Source organism: Rhincodon typus, chromosome 19, assembly GCF_021869965.1.
Source record: "Rhincodon typus isolate 14 chromosome 19, sRhiTyp1.1, whole genome shotgun sequence".
Taxonomy (NCBI): Eukaryota; Metazoa; Chordata; class Chondrichthyes; order Orectolobiformes; family Rhincodontidae; genus Rhincodon; species Rhincodon typus.
In genome coordinates, this window is record NC_063350.1 from 5,775,898 (window position 1) to 5,802,106 (window position 26,209).

Sequence of the window (26,209 nt, forward strand, 5' to 3'; positions counted from 1 at the left end):
CATGCCAACCAAGTTTCCCCAACTAAACCAGTCCCATTTGTCTGCATTTAGCCCACATGCTTCTAAACTTTTCCTGTTCATGTACTTATCCAAATGCCTTTTAAATGTTGTAACTGTACCTGCATCTACCACTTTTTCTAGCAGTTCATTCCACACATGAACCACCCTCTATGTGAAAAATTTGCCCCTCAGGTTCTTTAAAATCTTTCTCCGCTCACCTGAAAATTATGCCCTCTAGTTTTGAACTCACCCACCCTATGGAAAAGACCTTTGCTATTCATCTTATCTATGTCGCTCATGATTTTATTAACCTCTATAAGGTCACCCCTCAAACTCCTATGCTCCAGTGAAAAAGGTCCCAGCTTATCCAGCCTATTGTTATAACTCAAACCCTCCAGTCCTGGCAACATACTGGTAAATCTTTTCTGAACCCGCTCCAATTTAATATTATCCTTCTTATAGCAGGGCGACCAGAAGTGTACACAGTACTCCCAAAGTGACCTTACCAACGTCAGGTACGACCTCAACATGATGTCCCAACGCATACACTCAATGGTCTGAGCAGGGAAGGCAAGCATGCTAAACACGTTCTTAACCACCCTGTCTACCTGTGATGCAAATTTCATTGAAATATGTACCCAAAACCCTAGGCCTCTCTGTTTGACTGTATCAGTCCTTCTTTGTTTGTTTTACCAAAATGCAATACCTCACACTTATCCAACTTAAAGTCTATCTGCCTCCTCAGCCCATTGGCCCAATTGATCAAGATCCCTTTGTCGTCTTAGATAACCTTCACCGCTATACCACAAATTTTGGTGTCATCTGCAATCTTACTGACCATGCCTCCTAAATTCTCATCTAAATCATTTATATGTCCGCTTCAAGTCATTCACTGTCCTGTCATTGTTCACAATAGTTCCAAGTTGTGGTTCAACCAAAAGTTTTGAAAGTTTGCCCTGTACACACAAGTCTATGGAATGAATATGCATCAATGAAAGCTGAGGTCGCATCCTAATTCCTGAGTACCCCACTGTGAACATTTCTCCAATCTGTTCACCTTTGCTCTCTGTTTTCTGCCCTTGTTATGATTCTAACAGGAATGCACTGGTAATCAAACTCCACTAACTGATGAACAATATCAAAAGTGTAAATGTTACTTAATCACAAAAATGGCTAATTTTGTCCAACTACCGAGAATAAAAGAAATGTTCATCAGGCTACCATCATTACCTAAAAAAATGTGTTTATTCGAACCAAAACAAATTCTTACAATTAGTGGTAAAACTGGTGTATCAGTTCTTCTAGATGCAATAAAATGGGTGAATCAAGAAATACTTGACTAATTTAGTGTTCAACTCCAGGGAGCAGAAGTTATACAAATGAAAATCTGATATGACTCATTGGTTCTTCTTCAGCTCTGAAAAAGAGTCATATCGGACTAGAAACATTAACTGTCTTTCTCTTTCCAGTGATGCTGCCAGACCTGCTCACTTTCTCCCACAGTCTCTGTGTTGGTTTAACATTCTTTCATGACTTAAAGGATGATTCACAGAGTGCAAATGAAAACTTGGAGGACACAGACCCTCAACCACCTGTGAGGGAAGTAAGAACAACGTTAGTGAAAGCGCCACAAAGTTTATCCCTCAGAAACACAGATTTTGGAGAGGATATTTTAAAAGTATTTTTAAGAATTTAACTATGGTACAAAGATAATGATTTTGAGGAGATGTAGAGTAAAGGGTAAATTCTTAAACATGTAATCAATAAGGTAATGATGAAAAGCTCACAAAATTATGGAGAAACTGTGAAGTGAAATACATGAGTGTAGAACTCGTACTAAGAGTTCACAGTATATAGTTAGAACATGGAATAGTTACTAAAAGGACTACAGTAACCTCCTCCAAGCTAGTCCCAAGATAATAAAAATAAAATCATAAAACCGTGGACAACCAGGCAAAATAGAACACATTCTGTAGCAAGACACTTGAGGGGGACAATTATTAAACAACTTTTTTTAAAAATCTATCTCGCTGCAGCTGATCCAACAACTCTGCACTAACAATTGCAGGGCCAACCTCTCTGGTCCACTAACAAGCTCTCAAAGGAGTTTAATATGTCTTTGATTGGATACAACTGAGTCCCCCATTCCATTCCCCATAGACATCAAGTATTTGAAAGTTAAAAAATTAAAATTAAACATGTACTGTCTGAGATGGTATTGATTGGCAGGGTTCCAATATGAAATCACAGGTGGCTTAGAGTAGAGCTATGTGGGAATACCTGCCTTGTGTTTAAATCCCACTGTTCAAGGCTTCACCCATCCCATTTCTGCAACTTCCTCCTGCTTTAAAGCAGCCACCTTGGCCCTTTACCTCTCTCAGCTGCGTATCCTTCACACTTGTTCTCTTCCTCATCTCATCTTTCCTTTTGCCCTATAAATGGACTTGAGACAAGAAGTGTGCATGCTTTATAAGCCCTTATCTTGGGGCGGCATGGTGGCATAGTGATTAGCACTGCTGCCTCACAATGCCAGGGTTCAGCATTCAATTCCACTCTTGGGTGACTGTCTGTGTGGAGTTTGCACGTTCTCTCCAGTTTCCTCTCACAGTCCAAAGATGTGCAGTTTAGGTGGATTGGCCATGTTAAATTGTCCGTAGTGTCCATGGATGTGCAGGTTATGTGGATTGGCTGTGCTACATTGTCCGTAGTGTCCAGGGATATGCAGCTTATGTGGATTAGCCATGGTAAATGCAGAGTTACAGAGATAGGTTGGGTCTGGGTGGGATGCTCTTCAGAGGGCCAGTGCAGATTTGATGGGATTCTATGAATTTTCTCTATCTTCCTCTTTTGCCCAATTTTCATTAAACATGTCTAAGCTCACCTTAGAGTGCATTGACATCAATTTCTCTTTGAAGAAACAAGAGGTGTTTCTCTATATTAAGGGTACTTTGTGAATGCAGGTGTTACAGTGCAATGCTGGGGAATAGCACGCCTTTGCCCATTCTGTATTCAGAAATTGTGAATGTGAAATTAAACAAGTTAGCTAGGGATCACATATGCTACAGAACATGATGGCTGTCATAAAATAAAACTAAGAACTGTGGAATGCTGAAAATCTGAAACAAAATTAGAAAATTGCTGGAGAAAATCAGCAGTTCTGGCAGTATCTGTGGAGACAAAGCAGAGTTCCCATGTTGCTGAAGGGGCCAGTGGAATTAAAGTTCAAATAAGGCTACAGTGTTCTGAAGAAGGGTCACTGGACCCGAAACGCTAACTCTGCTTTTTCTCAACAGATTCTGCTAGACCTGCCGAGTTTCTTCAGTACACAAGGCAGTGTGTAAGGTATTTGATATGCTTGCCTTTATTGATCAGTGCATTGAGTATAGGAGTTGGGAGGTCATTTGCAGCTGTCCAGGACATTGGTTAGGCCACTTTTGGAATACTGCATTCATTTCTAGTATTCCTGCTATGGGAAAGATGTTGTGAAAATTGAAAACATTCAGAAAAGATTTACAAGGATTTTGCCAGGGTTGGAGGGTTTGAGCTATAGCGAGATGTTGAATAGCCTGGAGCTATTTCCCTGGACTTTTGGAGGCTGAGGGGTGACTTTATAGAGGTGTATAAAATCATGAAGGGCATGAATAGGGTGGATAGCCAAAGTCTTTTTCTCAAGGTAGGGGAGTCTAAAACTAGAGGGCTTAGGTATAAGGTGAGAGGGGGAACACTTAAAAGATACCTGAGTGGATGAGCTGCCAGAGGAAGTGGTGGAGGTGGGTACAATTACAAAATTTATAAGGTATCTGGATGATTTTATGAATAGGAAGCGTTAAGAGGGATATAGGCCAAATGCTGGCAAATGGGACTAGATTAATTTAGGATATCTGGTCGGCATGGACGAGTTGGACCCAAAGCTATGTTTCCATGCTCTAGATCTCTGTGACTCTATGACTCAACTCCTGATCTTGTTTCTGATTTCCAGCATGTGCAGTTCTTTGGTTTTTTTTTGTTGGTTGGTTGTGCTATCCCTGCACAGGCTGTATGTTTAGTTGGAGTCATAAAGACAGATTGGTAGATTTTTGTGACATAGAATGTCCAGGGATGTAAAGGCAGGCAGATGTAGCTGCTCTCAAACTGAGTGGTGGAACACGTTTGCAGAGCTGGATAGTCTATCCCTGTTTCTAAGATGACAAATGGTCTGGAAGTTTACTGGATTCCCTTTGCAAATAAAAGATTCTGGTTAAAATCTTCCAGTCTTGAACGAGGTGAGAAGAAAGGTGAATGGGGAAAGTTAATTGCGCAGGAGGCCAAAATTCAGAATCCCAACGGTGGGATAAACATTTGTGATTAAAAGGCAGAGTGATAGACCCAGCTGCAAGGTATGAAGAGTCTGTTCCTGCATTTTTGTATCTCATTAAAAGGCCAACTCATCAGAATTAAGTGCTTCTTCCCAATTAAGTTTTTCCCAGTGGAAAAATATTTGTGTACAGATACCCAGGCTTAAGTAACAGGCAAAATAAAGATGCAATCATGATCATAAGAGTATTATAATAAAGAATGATACAAAAACAGAAATTGCTGGAAAATCTGAGGAGGTCTGGCAGCATCTGTGGAGAGAAATCAGAGTTAATACTTCAGGTCTAGTGACCCTTCTTCAGAACTGATGGTAGCTAGGAAAAGAATGATTTTTACAGAAGATGAGGTGGGGGGAGGGGGAGTGGAGAGCAAATGATAGGTGTAGATAGAGCCCTTTTTCTGATGAAGGGTCTAGGCCCGAAACGTCAGCCTTTCTGCTCCTATGATGCTGCTTAGCCTGCTGTGTTCTTCCAGCCCTGCACAATGTGTTGACAAGGCCGGGTATGTGGGGATGGGGAAAAGCGTGGGAAAGGTGCTCAGGCCTTAAAATTGTTTAAGATGATATATTTTGTCTTTCCATATAGGTGATCGCAAAGTGTTTTAAAACTGGGCAAACACTAGATGGTGGGGTAACACTAGATGGTGTTCTGTGACCTAGTCCTTTTAAAACAATTGAACAATAACATGGCAATTGTATAACTGTAAAAGAAATTAACTTGTACACTTCTAATATATTTTTGACTCTGCTACTTTTGTACTCGGATAGAATTGGCCAGAGTAAGTTAACAACAGAACAGTTATTATTTGTGGATAATATTTACCAATCCAGTCTGTAGTAACTTACCATTTCACTTGAGTATGCAGTCCATAAATCCTGTCATTGCTAATCATATTTGACTTATTTTACTGACACATTATAGCTCGTATTCCAGGGTTGCATTCGTGTTTAGGGAAATATGTGTGTGATGTGGCATGAAAGCAGAAAACGTATTTGATGACTGAAAAGTCTAATTCAGTTCTCTTTACAACGCTTGTGGTCTTGGAATGCATTCTGCAATTTTGTCATTTTTCTTTAAGAAACAAGCAACAGATGATTCAAAAAATAAGTTTTTTAAAGTGCTGGCCACTTTCATGACTTAATATTAACACTTTCTGTTGATTATTTTATTGACTATTGGTTACATTATGTACAATGTGATGTATTATATTTAAAGTGAAACCAGCAATTTTAAAACACACTGCCAAAGTTCTACAAACTTACTTTCTGTCTCACAACATTTACAGCAGAATTGCAATATGACATAAGACCAAGGCCCATCTGTTAGCATCCTGGGAGCCACATGATATATTGATCATGGAGTTTCTGCTGAAGTCCTTTTAATGTTGAGCAAACCAGCAATATGCAACTAGTCACAGTCATGGGTGGGCAGGTTCAAACGTTTTTAGTGTGCATATCCATTTTTTAAATTTCTTTTAATGACTTATGTGACATGAGCATTGCTGGCTGGGCCAGAATTTATTGTCCATCTCTAGTTACCCCTGAGAAGGTGTTGGTGAGCTGCCTTCTTGAACTGCTGCAGTCCATATACTGTAGGTAGACCCACAATGCCCTTAGGAAGGGTATTCCCGGATTTTGACCTAATGACAGTGAAGGAGTGGCTAGTTTTTAAGTCAGGATGGTGACTGCCTTTGACGGGAACCTGCAGGTGATGGTTTTCCCATGGGTCTGCTGCCCTTGTCCTTCTAGATGGAAGTGGACAAGGTCAAAAATCACACAACACCAGGTTATAGTCCAACACTACACCTGAGGAAGGAGCAGTGCTGTGAAAGCTAGTATTTTCAAATAAATCTGTTGGACTGTAACCTAGTGTTGTGTGATTTTTGACCTTGTCCAGCCCAGTCCAACGCCGGCACCTCCATATCATAGATGGAAGTAGTCATGTGCACTGCTGCTACTGAGCGTTGGTAGTAGAGTGACTGAGTGTTTATGGATGTGGTACCAATCAAGCAGGCTGCTTTGGCCTGGATGGTATAAAGCTTTTTGAGTGTTCTTGGAGCTGCACTCATCCAGGCAAGTGAGAAGTATTCCATCTCATTCTTGACTTCTGCCTTGTAGATGGTGGGCAGGCTTTCGGGAGTCAGAACATGAATTATTAGCTGCAGTATTCCTAGCTTCTCACCTGCTGTTGTAGCCACTGTCCAGTTCAGTTTCTTGTCTAAGAGTGTTGATGGTGGGTGATTCAGTGTTGATCATGCCATTGAATGTCGAAGGGGTGACAGTAAGATTACCACCTATTGGAGATATTTATTGCCTAGCATTTTTGTGGCATGAACGTTGCTGGCCACTTTTCAGCCAAATCCCAGGTCTTGTTGCATTTGGACATGGATGCTTCAGTATCTGCGGAGTCAGGAATTAACAATGTACAATCATCGGTGAACATTCCCATTTCTGACCTTATGATTGGGGGAAGGTCATTGATGAAGCAGTTGAAGATGGTTTTGCCAAGGATACTACCCAGAGGAACTCCTGCAGAGATGTCCTGGAGCTGAGACAATTGAACTACAATTACTACAACCATCTTCCTATGTGCCAGGTGTGACTCCCAACCAGCAGAGAGTTTGACACCTGACACCCATTGATTCCAGTTTTGCCAAGTCTCCTGATGTCACACTCAGTTGAATGCAGCCTTGAACAAGGGTTTTATCTCACCTCTGGAATTCAGCTAGTTTGTCCGTGTTTGAACCAAGACTATAATTAGGTCAGGCTGCGACCTCTAGCTCTCTCCCACAATTGTCTGGGGACAATTGCTGAAATACCTTTGTGATCTGTCTTGATCGCATTTGTTATTTCACCTGATGAAGGAACAGTGCTCCAAAAGCTTGTATTTGCAAATAAACCCATTGGACTATAACCGTGTATCATGTAACTTCTTAGTTTTTTCAAGAAAGTCCTTAATCAGATGGTAACATAATTTGTGACCTTATCCAGGATCATAAACAAATGTTATTTGTGTGGTTGGGGGTTATGACAAATTGCTGATAAATCAAAGCCTTGAGATGCTTCATTATGTTAAAAGCACTAATTAAGTTGTTCTTCTTACTGGGCGCTCTACAACAGGATCTGACATGATGCAAGCCTTTATGGACCAGACCAGACCAGACCTCCTCAAAATATTTTAAGAAGGTAGCCTAGGCCCTAACATTTTCTTATTTTAAAGGTAAATGTAATGTGCTATGTTCCAGATGCAATTTGACTGGTCAAACTACTCGTTGTTAAGCAGAACACAATTTATTCAAACACTACTATTAAAATGCAACAAAAGAAAGAAGAATTTAGAATAACTTAACTCTATTGGAAAACTTAACTGAATAATAGTTACAATAACTATTACTAATTAACTGTTCCAATATAGTAACATCCCATAAACTCACCTTCTCACATACAATCCAGTACCAGAGAGAAAGAAAAAAATATCAAGTGAGAACTCAGACACAGTAGCAGTTAGGAGACCTTTACTGCAGCTTCCAACCCTGTTGAGACTCCAACAGCAACTAATGCTGAATCTCAAAGCTAAAATACTAAAAACTAGAAATCCTGGTCTATGAGAGCTGGCCACACCCATCCAAGCTGCTTCTACTGTTCTAACATTTTTAAAAAACCCCCAAGGCTTCACAAGCTGTTTACCTTACTAGCTTTCCTCTTGTCTTAAAACCTCTCTTTTGAACAAAAAGGACAAAATAACTTCTTAAAGCCACAGCATCGTCACAAAGGAAAACAATTATCCTTGGCAAAAAGGGATTATTCTGTCAAATTTGGTGTATAGTGGCCATACCATGGTTGGAAACTCACCAGCTCTTCTTCCAAACAGTGTTGTTAATGGGATCTTTTATATCCTGTAAGACATTCAGAACCTTAGTTTAATGTCTCATCTGAATGATGGCTCCTCTAAATGGTGCAATATCTCAGTACTGCATGGGAATGTCAGCCTAGATTACATACTATCATTTCTTAAGTGGTGTTTAAACCCACAGCAGAACCTTTAAATGCAGAGGTAATAGTGCCAATTAGTTTGTTATATATCCATATCTGAGAGTCTGGCTCCATGACAAAATGATGGAGGATAAGGCAAGATTAAGAACAGTGTTCAGGCTTACAGTTCTTTAGAAGTCTGTTTATTATATCAATCGTAAATACAACTATACATGGTGTTCAGAGATATACCAGGCTGTAATCTTACTGCTACACGATTAGGACAATGTTCCCTGCATGCTCTGCTCTCTGCAGTCTAACAAACTCCACCCACACTGTACTATTTATGCTGAAGGGGAGCAGATTTGTGACAGCCTTGAAGGGTTGTTGCAAGATCCTAATACCCTTACACGACTCTACTCATTGAGCCATAGCTAAAACTGTCATGATTGTTTTTCCCTGCATTAAAAATGAACAGGTTTCTGGGTGTTTTTGGAAGAATTCCCTTATTCTTTTTTCCTAAATTTAGTTTGTTTTGAATGTATGAAGGACAAGAAATGGTAATAATTATATTAGAAGAGCTGGCAGGATTGCAGGTGACATTTAATTGCTTGAAAGCTGGTTTTAACCAATAGCAAAAAATACACTCGGAATGCAGTCTGATGTTCAGAAGGCCTGTCACCAGCAGAACTTCTCTGCTTTGAGGACAAAGGAGGCAAAAAAGAACAGCAACAACAGTAAATAAAACAAACTCTCAAAGGAATTGTATTACTTTAAAAGGCATTTCCCATCCACCATGATTTTATTGAATGGCGGAACAAGACTGAAGGGCCAAATGGCCTAGGTTTTATGTGTTACCCATCACCTATGTGTTAAAATAAGCATCAAGCATCTCGAACTCTTTTAGAATGTCTGCCATCACGCCAACGTCTCACAAAACAGCACCCTGTATTCTACAGTCCCAATTCACAAATAGAGCAGGAAATTAGCTGGTAGGGCTAGATGGCATTGGGCTGAAGTTTCCTGTTTATGCCAGTGTCAGAATGCTATAACATTATGTGATTCCTGGGCCATAAGGTCACAATGTGCCTGCTAGTTGCCTGCCAGAACAGTTTAAAGCGGGCAAACACCCAACAATGTTCCACAGGGATTGGTTCTATGTCCACTTTTGTTTGTTATTTATATAAACAATTTGGAGGAGAACTCAGGAGGCATGCTTAGTAAGTTTGAGGAAAACACCAAAATTGATGGTATAATGGACAGTGAAGAAGGATATCTGAGATTACAAAGGGAACTTGATCAGTTGGATCAATGGCTAAGGCGTGGCAGATGGATTTTAATTTGGATGAATGCAAGGTATTGCATTTTGATAAAACAAACAAAGGCAGGACTTATACAATTAAAAATAGGGCCTTGAGTAGTGCTGTAGAACAAAGAGATCTAGAGCTTCATTACATAATTCTTTGAAGTTTGTGGCACATGTAGACTGGGTGGTAAAGAACGCATTTTGACACGCTTGCCTTCATTGCTCAGACCTTTGATTATAGGACATGGGATGTCATGTTGAGATTGTACAGCACATTGATGAGGCCTCTTCTGGAGTACTGTGTCCAGTTCTGGTCACCCTGCTACATGAAGGATATTATTAAACTGGAGAGGGTTCAGAAGAAATTTACCAGGATGTTGCTGGAATTGAAGGGTTTGAGTTACAAGGAAAAGCTGGATAGGCTGTTTTTTTTTTTCATTGGAGCATAGGAGGTTGAGAGGTGACCTTATAGAGTTTTATAAAATCATGAGGGGTATAGATAAGGTGAATAGCCAAGGTGTCTTTCCCTAGGTGGAGATTTCAGGAGTAGGGGGGGCATATTTTTAAGGTGAGAGAAAGATTTAAAAAGACAAGAGGGCAGCCTTTTTATACACAGAGTGGTTCAAATGTGGTATGAAGTTCCAGAGGCAGTGGTGCATGTGGGTACAGTTAGATTGTTTCAAAGATATTTGGATAAGTACATTAATAAGAAAGATTTGGAGGGATATGGCCAAGCGCAGGCAGGTGGGATTAGTTTAGTTTGGGATTATGGTCGACTTGCGCCGAAGGGTTGGTTTCTGTGCTCATGACTGTATGTCTTTCCTCCAGCCTATTGGGCATTGAGTGAGGAAGGTAGGCAGGATCACACTGGGAGGGGCTGTAGCACTGGATGGCAGTAGGTCCACTGAGAGGGGTAGCTGTTGCTTAGGCAGAGAGTGTGATAGTACTCAACCTAGAGGTATTCCAAGATGTCTGCAGAACCTGGATTTAGAAAGGCCCAACTGTTCGCAGCCTGGAAGCTCATCAGTAGATCTTTGAGAAAGCCTCCTTTGATGGTACTCCTGTGCAGTTTACAGGCTCCAGGTCCACAGTCGGAGGGGATGTTGTGGCCTCTGGCTCAGGTGAAGATCTGGTATTGGCATAAAGTATTGGTAAAGTCCAAAACAGAGTTGGTCATATTTCAGGCACCCTTCGTCAAACATCCTTCTTTTTTACTTGCATGACAAAAAATAAATCCCAATCTTTTCCATTGTATTGATACAAAGGTACAAAAATCCTTCTGGATAGGGAGAGGTGAATGAAGTGGACACGGCTAAGGACAGTGTCCACAATTCTGTGTTTGTTTTAGTGCTGTTCCAATAAGAAAGGAAGTTTCATGAGAGGCCGAGACTTCATCTGCCTGGCTTCATTATCCCTCCTATTCGCCAGAGACCTGTTGCATGATCACTAGGCTTTGTGATGTTAGTTTTGGCTTGTTTCATAACCTCTGCCTGTGATTTCTGTTTTCAAAGACACATTGTGTAATTTGCCTTCCTGTTCTTTTAAAGCGTGGATTTCATTCTTGCTTTACAAATATGTTATCTTCAAAATCTCTTCCTTTCTTGGAAACTTTCACTTCCTGAATGCCCCCTGTCCAAGTATCACAAAGTATACAGAATATTATTGTTTATTAAAATACTGCATTAGGCACATAAGACATAGGAGCAGAAGGCCACCGGGATCATTGAGTCCATTCCACCATTTAATGAGTTCATGGCTTATCTGATAATCCTCAACACAATCTTCCTGTCCTATACCGAGAACCTCTGATTCCCCTTAGTGATTAAAATTCTGTCTATCTCAGCCTCAAATATACTGAACAACCCAGCCTCAACAGCACGCTGTGGTAAAGAATTCTGCAGATTCATTACCCTCTGAGAGAAGAAATTCCTCCTCATCTCTGTCTTAAATGTGCAACCCCTTATTCTAAGATTATGCCCTCTGGTCCTAGACACTTCCCCAAGGGGAAACAGCCTTGCTAGTGCAATGAATATTGACTCCTCTAAGGCCATGCCCTTAAACACTTACCTTATTGTTCAGATTATTAGTCAGCCACAACAGTTGAATCTGAGGCTTGGACTTTCGGCCACATGTTCCTGTTTAGTGAAAATGGAGGAAAAAGAGATAAAGAAGGCATGATAATTCTCTAGCGGTCAAAAAGACTATTATAATTCTCCTTTTCCAAGGCTTTAACAGTCTGCTGCTCTCACAATAGAGCATATCCTGTGGCTTCAAATAGGATTTTGGTAACAGTAATGACATTCAACATTGAATTATTCTCTCTTCCTTCCTGTTTCCTTCAAGATAGTCAAGACATGTGAAATAACTCCACAGAGCCTGGTATCCCATCACTAACTCATTCTTTATTTACATGTGGAAAGTCCTTGACACTGATCCAGCTCTCTCAGAGCCAGCTCTCAGAATGAACAGGATGTCTGACACGCCTTATCTATCACCCAGAGCTCCCTGATTGGTCCAGATTAACAGCCCCAATCAGGGAACTCATATTCCATGAGGCCTACCTGACTGACCCCGTTACAATCACTACAGCATGAAAGAGGCATTGCTGATTATTCAGCAACATTGAGTATGCTCAGGTATTATCAAAGTTCACCTTTTTAAAGATATTCCACCTGACTGACCTTGATAGTATGTCTTTCATTTATTCCAGTTTGTGAGTGGTGTTGGCATTGCGGCTGGCACTGCAGTTATTTGAAAGCACAACCATGAAGCTCAGGGCACAACGCTATCTCCGTTAGACAGCCTTCCATCCAATAAGGCAATAATTAGTGATCAAGTATCCAGTATTAAGCATTGCCTGGTGTGGCTCAGGAACTGTACCCTGTCTTGGCAGGCTCTGCAGAGGAAGACTCTGGACTGAGAAAATCCTCCACTCATCGGCCTCTCATTTCTCTTGGCCACCTTAATGCCCAGAGGTAGTACGATCCAATGATTACCACCTTGTCATTAGTGCCAGTGCCCAGCATGTTCATGTCTCACTTGTAGATGTCCTTTTAAATTAGATTTTTGTTTCAGTTTATACATGTGGGGTGGGCATCATTTGCTTGGCCAGTATTCATGGAACCATCTCTACTTGCTCCACTTTTTAAAAGCAAGCTACCAACAATTAATGTAACTGCAGTTTACACTGTTGTTTGTTCAACGTGTGGGGCAGGTTTCATTGCAGACAAACTGGTATCAGGGAGTTTGTACAAAGTGAGGTTTGACAAGTAATAAATAATTGATTGGTCTGTGGAGTGATGACCAGTTGTTGATGACAAAAGCCATCAGCAATGTGATTGGCTCCAATGTAGCTGAACAGTTTGAGGATATAACAATGTAGGTCAGGAGACTTGGGACCTCCAGAAAGGGGTGTGGTAGTGAAGAACTACTCTACCCTTTACTACTCGCAGTTAAAAAAAACACAGACAAAGCCTGAACGAAGTCTGTTTATTTTGCTTCATCAGTTACTGTAAGCTGTGACCTTCAAACAGTAATGAAGAGACTTTATAAGCTGTGAACCAGTCACTGAGTGCCTCCTGATAGCACGAGAAAAGTACCTGCAGGAGGAAGATCAGGGAATGGCAAGTCCTGACAAGTAAAAGGGCCATCTCAGGAAACTATGTGGACAGGCACCATTGAATGGCCTCCCTAGTTTTTCTTTTTGCCTATAGCACCAATTTTTTTGTGTCTGGCTGCATGTCCCTGAACGTGTGTATAGGGGAGTTTAAAATGAGACTAGAGTGTTAACTAATAGAGGTTCATGTTAACAGTTGTTTACCTGTAGTTAAAATGTGTTTATTTATAAAAATAGTAATTCCTGTTAAGTACAAAAACATGGTCTGTCCTTTCTGTCAATCGGTGTCTAAACGACAGGTAGATTGGAGAATTTTGTGGACTTTAATAAAATCTTCAACTTCTGACACGACTCTAGGAATAGCTGAACTTGATTTGCAGCATGTTTCCCCATTGAGGGCTGACAGCTTTTAGTGAGGAATTTCCAGGATTTTGATCCAGCAACAGTGAAGGAACGGTGACATATACCAATTCGGGATAGTTTGGAGAGGATCTTGCAGGTGGTGGTGTTCCCAGGTATCTGCTTCCCTTGTCCTCCTTGATTGTAGGGTTTGCACATTTGGAAGGTGCAGTTGAAACAGTCTTAGTGAGTAGCTGCAGTATACATTGTGAAGGCCATACAGTGCTGCCGTTGGTGATAAAGGGTCCTTGTGGTGCCAATCAAACGGGCTCCTTTCTCCTGGATGGTGTTGAACCTCTTGTTTGTTGTTGGAGCTACAGCCATCCAGACAAGTGGGGTGTCCAATATAACTTTTCTTCAGAACTGAAAGGGATTGAGAAAAAAACAGTTTTCATGCTGTCAACACTGGAGGTGAGGGGATGAGTGGAACAGATTGTGAAAATGGAGGATGAATTGAAAAAAAATGGAACGACTTCCATTTAAATAGCACTTTCATGACCATTACATATTTCAAAGTACTTTACGGGCAATTAGAAACCTTTTGAAGTAAATTACTGCAGGGAAAATGGCAGCAGCAAATTTGGGTGCAAACAGCAATGTCATAAGACCAAATAATCTGAATTGAATTTTGCTGGTTACTGGCAGGTCCCACCGCCAGAGCCAAAAGTGTGTGGTGACCTTGCATTGGTGGTTGATGGGACTCAGGATAGTATAGTGCCAGCGGTAGCCTTTTAAGAGATTGCCACTAAAACCACTGTCCAATTACGAGCAGTGGTCCAAGGCTAAGACCTACCGGTCTAAATCGGCCTCACTGCTGGCAAAGGCACTATTCACGCTGCATACCCAGAAAGAGAGTATATCAATGGCAGGCACTCTCAAAGATAGGTAAATTATGGTTGGGTGAGGTTAGGGTTCTTCAAAATGGGGCAAAGAAATTTGTTACATCTATCTGAGTAGACAGTCAGGATCACACCAAAGCCAGCAGCCCCAGCAGCATCACATTCTTCAAAGTACCAGCCTTGATCTTCATCCTCGGGGTCTTGAATGAGACCAGAACCCAAAACTGATTTAGAGTCAATTGTGTGACCAATTGAGCTACAGCTGACAGGAGCACATTCAAAATGAGGAACGATGGACCTGGAAAATGTTAATATGACAGAAAACATTCAATTGAATAGGATTTATTTAGTGCAACTGAAGATCTATTAACATGGGGTCTTGGAGGAACTGGCAAACAATCTATTACAAAGCAAGAATGAAGAATCTCAAGGCAGTTCTGATTCGACACACTCTACATAAACACTGAAAAAGCAGAAGAGAGTTGGTTGTAATCTGCCGGTGCAGTGTCAAGCCATGCACCATGATTTATTACAGGGTGGATGGCATGACAAATTAAAAAGGCAAGTTAGCTAGAGAATTGTTGGTACAAGTCCTCTTCCAGAGATATGAACAAAGAATCTAGGTTGACATTTCAATTCCAGTTTGAAGCAATGTGGCTCGATTGAGGGTGCTTCCCACATGAACTGAAACCTTCTCTGCTCTCCCCCCCCCCCCCCCCCCCCCCCCCCTGCAACCCCCCACCTGCCCCCAGGCAGTCATAAAAGAGTCTATAGAATTTTATTAAAGTGCTGAGTATCTTCCCCAATGTCTGGTCAATATTTATTTTTGTGTGCAAATAGGCTGCTCTGTTTCCTACAAAACATCTCTACTTAAGGGTCTCAGCCCATTACCATTCTAAGATAAATGGTAGCCTTCCTAACTTTACAAAGAAGTGGCCTGTTTCCTTGCTTGGGGGTGAAGGCAGGGGAGAGGTGCCACTTGTTTCTGTAGGAAACTGGGGATACAGGGCAGTGGCCAAAGCTAATCGATCCCTGATCTTAACTGTTTTTAATTAACTCACAAAGTGTTGCTGTCTGGGTCAGCATTTATTGCCTGTCCCTAGTTGCCTTTGAGAAGGTGGTGGGGAGTTGCGTTCTTGAACTGCTGTAGTCCATTTGCTGTAGGGACACACACAATGACATTAGGGAGGAAATTCCAGCATTTTGACCCAGTGACAGTGAAGGAACGGTGATATATTTCCAAGTTAGGGTGGTGAGCAGCTTGAGGGGAACTTGCAGGAGGTAGTGTTCCCATGTATCCACTGCTCTTAATAGGTCGGCACAACATCGTGGGCCAAAGGGCCTGTACTGTGCTGTACTGTTCTATGTTCTATGTTCTATGCTCTTGTAGCTTGTAGTGGTCGTGGTTTGCAAGGCGATGTCTAAGGATCTTTGGTGAATTTTTGCAGTGCATCTTGGAGAAGGCATGTACTTCTGCCATTGAATATCAGTAGTGGAGGGAGTGAATGTTTGTGGGTGGTACCAATCAAGAGGGCTTCTTGCCCTGGATGGCGTCAAGCGTCTTGAGTGTTGTTGGAGCTGCACCCATCCAGGCAAGTGGGGAGTATTCCATCACACTCCTGACTTGTGCCTTGTAGATGGTGGACAGGCTTTAGGGAGTCAGGGGGTGAGTTAATCACTGCAGGATTCCTAGCCTCTGACCTTCTTTTGTAGCCACTGTGTTTATATGGCAAGTATAGTTCAGTTCCTGGTCAATGCGCAGAATGTTGATAGTGGGAGTGATTCAGTGATGGTAACACCACTGAATGTATTGTAGTGATAGTTAGATTGTCTCCTTTTGAAAATGGTCCATGTCTGGCATTTGTGTTTTGTGAATGTCATTTGCCACTTGTCAGCCCAAACCTGAGTATTGTCCAAGTCTTGCTGCATTTGGACATAGACCGCTTCAAGAGTTGAGGAGTCATGAACGTGCTGAACTTAACACTCTGACTCCTCTCTCATGGCAAACCCTCACCATTAAAGTATCACTTAGGTCCCCACTGTTCCTGGTCTTTAGCTGTTCTGCTGTGCATTCAGCAATTTGAGCCTTTGAAGAAGCTTTGTTCCTGGCAGTGGCAGCTTTAGGCAGGGTATCACTATTTAATATGGTAGCTAGTACAGGTAGTTCTTCCATAATGCGATAGTTGCATTCTTGTGTGACCTCGTGCTATAGAAAATCACCATAGAAAAATGTGTTATAGGGAAATCGATATATAAAATCACCAAAACTGTACAGCAGAAAGTTTGCATTATCCAAACAGCGTCCACTATTCATCAATCGTGTTACAGCTAATTCGCGTTAACACAACATGCATTATAGCAGAACTACCTGTACCTGGAAAAGGTAACATTACCACGAGATAAGTTCTACCCATCAGGATATAAAGGACTATTTCTGAGAAGAGTTAATTAGTTTACTTTCAGTTTCTGAGCTGTGTTGGAATACCAGTTGCCGGTGTGACGATTAAAATAGCAGCAGGCAATGGGCACTTTACTCTTCATGAAGCCTGAGCTCTCAAAAGAGATTAACTCTAATGTAACCAGCAATAAATACTATGCAACAGACCTTTAATGTTTATTAATATAAAGTCTTTCTCCTGCCAACAACTTCAAGTGGGCTTCCTTCCCTATGCGGTATCAATAACTTAACCTGGTACCAATAACAAAGACTGCTGGCAGTGAATCTAACCAATGTTACTCCAATGGTTCCAGTGATAATGTCACTGCCTAAAAGGGTGGTAGAAGCAGGAGCCCTCAAGTCATTTGAGAATTATTACAATGAGCAATTGAAATGCCATAGCATAGAAGGCCAAGTACTGGAAACTGGGATTAGAACAGCTGAAGAAGGGTCCCGACCCGAAAGGTCAACTTTCCTGTTCCTCTGATGCTGCCTGGCCTGCTGTGCTCCTCCAGCTCCACATTGTGTCATCTCTGACTCCAGCATCGGCAGTTCTTACTATCTCTGAGTGAGGCTAATGGTGCTCACTCTCATGTACAAATCAGGCAGCAACATCAGGAGATTGCATGAGTAGTGTTAATTATGGAACTGTCCAAGATAATAAGCTGCATGCTTTGAAAAGCATAAAGTTCCTGGATTCACATGATATATATTTTGTAAGCTTGTGACAGAAAGTTAGGCTGAAATGATAAAAAGAAACTGAACTGACCAGTCTAATGAATAACAAGTCATAAAAAATTGCCAAAATCTTTGCAGGCATTGAATACATACTTCTACAGAAATAAAATCTCTACATTTTTTAAAAAGATTACATTTTGTTTTAGGGATAGTAAGAACTGCAGATGCTGGAAAATCTGAGATAACAAGGTGTAGAGCTGGATGAACACAGCAGGCCAAGCAGCATCATAGGAGCAGGAAGGCTGACGTTTCGGGCCGAGACCCTTCATCAGAAATAGGGGAGGGGAAGGGGGTTCTGAAATAAATAGGGAGACAGGGGAAGGCGGATAGAAGATGTATAGAGGAGAAGATAGGTGGAGAGGAAACAGACAGGTCAAGGAGGCGGGAATGGAGCCAGTAAAGGTGAGTGTAGGTGGGGAGGTAGGGAGGAGATAGGTCAGTCCAGGGAGGACGGACAGGTCAAGGGGGTGGGATGAGGTTAGTAGGTAGGAAATGGGGGTGCGGCTTGAGGTGGGAGGAGGGGATAGATGGGAGGAACCTCTATTTTCTACTCTCTTTTAGTCCAATGGGTGGAATTTAATGGTTGGGTCAGTGCTAGGAGTTCACAACAATCTGGTCCATATTGTGCCTTTATTGAACTGTCTACAAAATTGATATCTCCAGCCAGTACCTCATAGTATGCCCAATCAGGAGGTACATTGGTACAATATTGTGTTTCTATCCCAAACATTACCCTTTTCATGCAAAAGAAATGTTTTCATGCTTTATCATTTACAATTTGAATTTCCCAAATTACCCACTATGTACAACTGCTCTCATGCATTAGGTTCAATTGTGGGACTTCGGGAACACTGTTACATACTATAGGCAGTCAACCATTCAGAAGGCAGTTTCAGATAGATTATTAAATTTATTAAGAGGCAACAGTTTAGATATGATACATTAGTTAGTTACAGGAATACAATGACCTGTGACAATGAGGGTTTTTCCTCTGATACCAGAATATAACAGGCACTTTGCATGGAGTGTGTCAATCTCTTTCAGGTTGTAATGACAGCATCCTGCTGTCCAATCAGTGTCAGGGAATTCGCCCCTTAGCTTTGCTGCTTTCTTCTGATGGGTACACCTTCCCACTGAAATGGATTGCTCCCTGGTGAGGACTACCCCTGACAATGACCACTGGTTGATGGACCTGATTTCTAAGGTGCTTATAGTTCACACGTTGTCAATCACTTATAGCTGATGACCTTAAGCCAACTATTCACAATATCAAAATAACCATTATCCTCTTTGCCCACCTCCATTGTCAGGTTAGATTTCATTACTCCTAGGAATAAAGCTTCTATTTTTCCAATCATTGTACTGATGATAGGTACTAGAAAGTTCTATTGCAACAGTTCAATGAAACATAGTGACCTTGATAATCCTTGTGACCTTTATCATGTACTTCTTGTGTTTATTTATTAGAAACCGGTTATGCTTGCAGAGTGAAAGTTACTGCTGTAAAAGCAGTTACATATAAGATCTCTTGCTACACTGGAAATACTAGAAACATTCAGCTTTAAAGGAACCCAAATTTGCAACAATTAGCAATTTATTACTCTAACATGCACATGCATTGCACCCATAGTCTTTAAATTGCACTGGCCTATTAATGGTATGCATATGCACTGTTGTTGGCAGGTGTTATACCCACTCTGGGAGTGCCATTCTCTTTTAATTTGTTGTGGCTGTGGTCACTCCTATTGTTGGAGTGCAGTGAGTCTGATGGTTGATCTATGGTCTGTGCATTTGGTGAATTCATGTCTTCCTGATTCATTGCTGTCAATAGAAGAGCTTCTTCAACTGTGTGTCTGTAGCTTTGGTGGTGATGGTATCTCTAGTTGTTTACTTTCACCGTGTACATTCAATGTGTTAACTGCTCTATGCAGGTCCCATGTTGCCTTTGGCGTGATTGTTATTGAGGGCGTTGGACTACTTCCCATGCCATCAGTCAATGTGTTTCTCAGCTCAAGGATTGCCTTGTATATATCTGTGTAGGATTTGCTCAATAGTGAACCTTTGGTAATTTCCACTGCCACCTCAGCCTTTCCATTTGACTGGGGACAGCGTGGGGATGATGTGTAGTGTTGAATTCCACAATCCTTCATGAAGTGAATTCTTGTGAACGAAGGGTCATGAGAGGAACGCTATAATAGCTGCAGTGCACTGTCAGGTATTTTACAATCTCACTGACAATCATTGAAGTCAGCTGAACTGCCTTGCAGAGATCAGAATAATAGTCTGCAGGGACAAAATTACCAGATCCTGACATTAGAGTGAAGAGATCTACTCCCAGCTTCACCCATGGCCTGTCTGGGATGTCAGGTATCAGCAGCGAATCTCTAGCTTGCTTAGCTTTGTCCTCATTATGCACTGCCTGATGTGACTTTGTTGCTCATTCTGTGATGGGCATAGCTCATCTCTTGTCTTCCTTGGACTTGTCTCAGCTCTTTGGCGGCTGGCATGGACGTGTTTTAGCATTTCCCTTCCCACCTCCTGTAGCAGAATAACTAATTTCTTCTTTATAAAATATAACACCTTGGGCTGTCAATTCATCTCCATATGTTCCACATACTCTTATAGGATTAGGAATGTCGTTGATGCATTTAGGGAGGAGAACTGGAACCAGAATTATTTACAATACACATTGATGACTTGGTTGAAGAAAGCTTTCGCTTGGTGTCTGTGCTCTGGGATGTCAAATCTTCATCTTGATCATTGCACTGAGCTCACAAAAAAATCTGTCTTCTCAACATATGTACGGTGCCATCATTTACCTCAACCTTACTATTAAGGGTTTCGTTTCCTCGATTGCTATATTGAGCCCTTTTGCACTGGTCATGTAAAGAGCATGATGTTACATGGTGTACCAGCGTCCGACACTTTATGAAAATCTGTTGCTCTGCTTCTGCCATCATTCTAACATTCCTAAGCTATTTAACACTAAATGACCTGACTGACTCAAACTGTTATAATGGTCTGCAGCAATTTGTCAGATCGATTACTCTTCAGCTGATAACTCTCCAGTGTCCTTCTAAACAAATGAATGAATGAATGAATGATTTATCATGAATATACAGTGAAAAGTGTTCTGTCGTCACAGTCCAGTGCCATTTTGAGTTACAATAAAGATAAAAAGAAATTACTTAAATGAGAGTCCATCTTCTGTTCAAATTGGGGTCTTCAAGCATGGCTTTGGACCTCCTGCATGATCTCTGCAGTGCTCAAGGAGTCCCGCTCCGGGAACAACAACAATGGGCTGATGCCCCAGGAGACACTGACTCTGTTGGTGCCGCTGCCACTGTGCTGCCAAGAGTACTGTCTCTGGATCAGCCGTCTCCAATCTTAGCACTGCCACCAAGAGTCCAGGCTCTGGGTCTACTGCCAATAGGAGTCCAGGCTGTGGTCTACTGCCATCAGGAGTCCAGGCTCCAGGCCTTATACTGCCAGGAGGCCAGGCTCTGGGCCTCCGGCTGCCAGGAGTCCACACTGCAGGCCTTATACCCCTAGGAGTCCAGGCTCCACTCCTACTGTCGCCAGGAGTCCAGTTTTCGGGCACTGCCACTGCTGCCAGGAGTCTCAATCCACACCAACACTGCAGCCACCACTCCTCTGACACCTCTGTGGCCTTGAAGAAGAAGAAGAAAAAAGGATGGAAAGTACATGGAGTAAACAATGTTGCCAGCCTGAAATGGATGGGCTCTGACAAGCCCAAGCACTACCTGTCATACCGGCGCCACCTTGTGTTTCCTTCCTGCCGTATACCTGTGTGCAAATGTTCAGTTCTTATACTGAGAACATTGCTTACCTTATCTGGACATGCTTTCCTTCCCTTTCCTTTGTGTGATGTCCTCCTGTGTATTCACACTCTTCCCTTCCCTTTCTCAGCTAGCATTCTTCTCTTTAAACCTGGGGCAGAATGCAAGGTTCACCCTATTCTGCCACAAAGATGCTGTAGCTGCTGCTTTATGACCTCAGTATGTCTGCACTTGTTGGTCAATTTTTTGACCTCTTTTCACTTGTGGGTGAGTCCAGAAGTAGGAGGCACTTTTTGGAAATTAGCAGCCACCCTATCCGGACAAAGGTTGTGTAACCTTGGAACTCTCTGTCTCAGAAGGTGCTGCAGGTAGGTTCATTTAATGTTTTAGAGGCTGAGTTAGATTCTTGTCACAGAAGGGAATCAAGTTCTAGAGGGAAGATAGCAAATTGGAATGTGAAAGACAAAAATAGGTGGAGCTGGTCAAAACAGCAGGTCTGCTCCTACTTAGAGTCTTATGCTCCTAAGTTTCTCCTCTGTCATTGAGATGTTCTCACTGCAGGTGCTGTTCTGCCTAACACAATCCTGTCATTTATTAGATTGCCTTCTGATTTTCCAAGTTCACAAGATTCTGCAAGCTAATTAATGAAGTAGTGATATTTCCACACTCAGGCAACAGTCTATCTAGAGTTTGCACATTCTCCCTGTATCTGCATGGGTTTCCTCTGGATGTTCCAGTTTCCTCCCACAGTCCAAAGATGTTCAGGTTAGGTGGGTTGGCCATGCTAGATTACCCATAGTGTTCAGGGATATGCGGGCTAGCTGGATTAGCCAGGGGAAATGCAGGGTTACAGCGATAGGGTGGGTCTGGGTGGGATGCTCTTCAGAGGGTCGCTGTGGACTCAATGGGCCAAGTGGCCTGCTTCCGTACTGTACGGATTCTATGATTCTATGATTCTAAATCACATACTGATCAATCTTTTACACCTTGTGTCCTAATATTTAATGCCATTCATAAGTTACTTACACTTGAGGTTCAAGGTATGCCTTCAAGGCTTTCAAAATCTCTGCAATCTGTTTTTTTATTGATCTTTTGAGACATTCCCCAACAACGATAAGAGTGTATTTATATGTAGCTATACTGGCTTGCTCAATAGATCTGTTGCAATTTCATCACTTGACAATGTGTGTTGAAAAGCCAAATCTGCCAGTTCTGTTCTGTATCAGTTTTCATTCTGATCAGTACTGGAAGAAAATTTGCGGAGATTATGTCTTCTCCAGTATTTCAGCTGTAACTTGCTTCTTTCTTCCTTTTCAGTGGCTTTCTGTGGCAGCTTTCACAGCTCTGAGCTTTCCTGTGTTGCTCTGTGTCCCTGGAGTAGCTATGCTTCTATAAACTCTTCAAAAGTATCGGTAACCATGCCATTTAGTTCTCTAACCCTACTACTCCCAACCCAGCTTATTATCACTGGCTCTTACATGCTCATAGCATGGGTCCTCACATCATGAGGAGGAATATTTTGCCCCTGGCAGCACCAGTCCACAAGTTGGATCAAACTCGTAGAACATCAAGACCATAAGAAAAGGGAACAGGAATGAACCATTTGGCCCTTTGACCCTAATTTGCCATTCAATAGAATTGTTAATGATCTGACAATCTGACTAATCTCAGCCTTAAAAAAAATAGATTCTGCCCCCACAGCTCTCTCTGGCAAGGAGTTCCAAAGACTCACGACCCTCTGAGAGAAGAAATTCCTCCTCATCTCAGCCTTAAATTGGCAGGCATTAATTCTGAGACTATGCCCTCTCATCCTACACTCTCCCATGAGGAGAAACCTCCTCTCAGCATTTACCCTGTCAAGCCCCTTAAGGATGTTTCAACGAGAACACTTCTCATTCTTCTAAACCCCAGGTAGTAGAGTTCCAATCTGTTTAACATTTGTTCATAAGACAATCCCTCCATTCTAGGGATCATCGTAATGAACCTTCTCTGAACTGCTTTTCAATGAAATAATATCTTTTCTTAAATAAGTGGACTGAAACTGCTCACAGTGCTCCAGATTGGTCTCACCAGCATCTTGAACAGTTACAGTAAGACTTCCCTAGTCTTATACTCCAACCCCTTTAAAATAAGAACCAACGTTCCATTAGCCTTCCCTGATTACTTGCTGTACCTGTAAACTAGCTTTCTGAGTTTTGTGCACAGTTCCCCCAAATCTCTTTGTGTTGCAACTTTCTGCAGTATCTCTCCATTTAACTAACATTCTGTGCTTTTGTTCTCTTTTCCAAAATTAATAACTTCACATTTTCCCATATTATACCTCACTTATGAACTTTATGCCCACTGAATTAACCCTATCAAAATTTCTCAGTAAACTGTTTGTATCTTGTATCATGCCTTTCCACATTTTTTATCATTCACTCGTGGGACATGAGCATCTCTGACTGGCCAGCATTTATTGCCGGTCCCTAGTTGACTTTGAACTGAATAGCTTGCTAGGTCATTTCAGTGGGCAGATGAGAGTCAACCACATTGCTGTGGGTCTGCAGTCACATGTAGACCAGATCAGGTGAGGATGGCAGATTTCCTTCCCTGAAGGAGACGAGTAAACCAAACAGGTTTTTCCTGACAATTGACAATGATTTTGTTGTCATCAGTAGATTCTTAATTCCAGATTATTATTGAATTCAAATTCTACCATCTGCTGTGGCAAGGTTTGAACACCTCCCCAGAACATTACTTGAGTTTCTGGATTAATAGTCTAGTGATAATACCACTAGGTCATTGCCTCCCCTAGTCTTCTGTGATCTGCAAATTTGGCTACAGTACATTCATTTCCTTCCTCCAAGTCATTATTTATGTTGTAAGCAATTGTGATCCCAGCATTGATCCCTGTGGAACCCTTATCCCGAGTTGCTATTTCCTGCCCATTGGCCATTTCTGTATCCATGCCTTTATATTACAGCCAATGCCATGATCTCTTATCTTTTGACTTAACCTTTCATGAGGTACCTTGTCAAAGCCTTCTGGAAATCTAAATATAACACATCTACTAGTTCCCCACTATCCACTCTAGTTGAGACTTCCATGAAAAACTTTAATAAAATACGTAGACACAATTTCCTTTCTTGAAGTCATGCTGAGTCTGCTTGATTAGGTTATGATTTTCCAAATGTTCTGTTATTACTTCCTTAATGATTGATGCCAGTACTTTTCCCACAATGGATGTTGGCTGATAGCTACCTGCTTTGTGCCTCCCTCCATTTTTGAATGGGACTGTCACATTGGCAGTTTTCCAAAACTCTGGTACTTCTCCAGAATTCAAGGATTTTTGGAAAATTAGAACCAATGCGTTCACTATCTCTGTAGCTACTTCTTTTAAGATCCTACAATGCAAGCCATCAGGGCAGGGGGCTTATCTGCCTTTAGCCCCGTTAGTTTGCCTAATACCACTTCTTAAGTGTTGGAGATGTACCTGCCACTGTAATGACTGATATAAAATATCTCTTTAACTCCTCTGCCATTTCCTTGGTTCTTATAAGTATCTATCCAGATTCGTTTTTTCAGGGGCCTGTGTTCACTTTGACCTCACTCTCTCTTTTTACGGATTTAAAGAAGCTCTTATTGTCAGTATTAATACTGCTTGCTGGTTATCAAGTCATAGAGTCATACAGCATGGAAACAGACCCTTCGGTCCAACTTGTCCATGCCGACTAGGTATCCTAAACTGAACAAGTCCCATTTGCCAGCATTTGGCCCATACCTCTCTGAACCCTTCCTATTCATGTACCCATCCAGATGCCTTTTAAATGTTGTAGTTGTACCCGTCTCCACCACTTCCTCTGGCAGTTTGTTCCATATACACACCACCCTCTGTGTGAAAAAGTTGGCCCTCAGGCCCCTTTAAATCTTTTCTCTCTCACCTTAAACCTCTACCCTCCAGTTTTGAACACCGCTACCCTTGGAAAAATACCTTGTCTATTCACCTTACTTACAGCCTTCATGACTTTTTAATCCTCTATAAAGTCACTCTTCAACCTTCTACACTTCAAGTGAAAACGTCCCAGCCTAGCCATCCTCTCCTTATAACTGAAGCCCACCAGTCCCCGTAATATTGTTGTAAATTTTTCTGTACCATTTCTAGTTATCCTTCCTGTGGCAGTTTGCCTTTGTAGTGTGTTTCCCTGTGTTTACTACCTTGTTAATCCTCCTTTGCTGGATTTTGAATATATCCCAATCTTAGGGAATATCACTGACTTTTGCCTCCTTATATGCTCTTTCTTTCAACTTAATACTGTCCTTAGCTTCCTTGGTTTGCCACGGTTGGTTTATCATTCTCTTAGTGTCTTTCCTCGTTACTGGGATGTATTTTACAGAGAATCATGAATTACCTCCTTAAATGTCTACCAATTATCATTCCTGCTAATCTATCTGCCAGTTCACTTCAGCTAACTCTATCCTCATTTCATTATAATTCCCTTTATTTATGTTAAACACATTCGTTCCTGACCCAATTTTCTCACTCTCGAACTGAATATTAAATTCTATCATGTTATGATCACTACTTCCTAGTGGATCTTTTACTCATAGGTCATTTATTAAATCTGACTCGTTACCCATTACCAAGAATACCTGTTCCCTGATTGGAGGCATGACAAGTTGCTCTAAGAAAATATCCCTAATGCATTCTGTGAGTTCATTGTTGTAACTACCCTTTCCAATTTGATTAACCCAATCAACATGAAGATTAA